Genomic DNA, 1,201 nt, shown 5'->3' with positions numbered 1-1,201 from the left:
TCTATAGAGTCCCCTACAGGTTTCTCTATAGAGTCCCCTACAGGTTTCTCTAAATAGCTCCCCCTACAGGTTTCTCTAAATAGCTCCCCCTACAGGTTTCTCTAAATAGCTCCCCCTACAGGTTTCTGTATAGAGCCCCCGTACGGGTTTCTCTAAATAGCTCCCCCTACAGGTTTCTGTATAGAGCCCCCCTACAGGTTTCTCTATAGAGCTCCAACTACAGGTTTCTCTATAGAGTCCCCTACAGGTTTCTGTATAGAGCCCCCGTACGGGTTTCTCTAAATAGCTACCCCTACAGGTTTCTGTATAGAGCCCCCCTACAGGTTTCTCTAAATAGCTCCCCCTACAGGTTTCTCTATAGAGTCCCCGTACTGGTTTCTCTAAATAGCTCCCCCTACAGGTTTCTGTATAGAGCCCCACCTACAGGTTTCTGTATAGAGCCCCCCTACATGTTTCTCTATAGAGTCCCCTACAGGTTTCTCTAAATAGCTCCCCCTACAGGTTTCTGTATAGAGCGCCCCTACAGGTTTCTGTATAGAGCCCCCCCTACAGGTTTCTGTATAGAGCCCCCCCTACAGGTTTCTCTATAGAGCAAATCTGTTCCTTTAATTTAAATTAAGCTAAACCAAACTGCATAGTTCCCCTTCTGAACTTTGCCTTCCACATGTATGCATTAAAAATGATGTGTAAATATCTTTTATATAAATATCCATTCATCCAGTTTAATATGCAACCAAATTTCTATACAATGCACTGTATTATTAGGGGGTCCCTGCTCTGTCCCTCTTTAAGCTAAGGGGTCCTTGGCCTAATGAAAACGTTGAAGTCTCGTCATTTAGGACACGGAAAAGTAAAAACATATTTCATAAAGGAGAACGCCGACCGGTCTCGACTACAGAGGACTCAACCAAAGTAGAAAGTTATGATTCTATATACAGACATGCAGTAATTAATGCTAGACTACATGGAGCCACGTGTTTACTTTAGATGGACTCAAGCCAGATTTCAGCTCATCGCAAGGGGTTAAAAGTCAAAGACATTCGCTGTGTTGTCGACAGAGATGATGCACGTATCAAAGTAATTTCTCTCTCTGGCTTTTCAAAGCTTTCAAGCCCATCTCACTTCCTCAGCTAACGGGGCTGGCTGCGTCAGGGACGGTGTTGACATGAAATGAATGACAGGGATAATATCTAATACTGCA

This window comes from Etheostoma cragini, chromosome 18 (assembly GCF_013103735.1).
Source record: "Etheostoma cragini isolate CJK2018 chromosome 18, CSU_Ecrag_1.0, whole genome shotgun sequence".
Lineage (NCBI taxonomy): Eukaryota > Metazoa > Chordata > Actinopteri > Perciformes > Percidae > Etheostoma > Etheostoma cragini.
Note: the sequence above shows the minus strand (reverse complement) of the source record.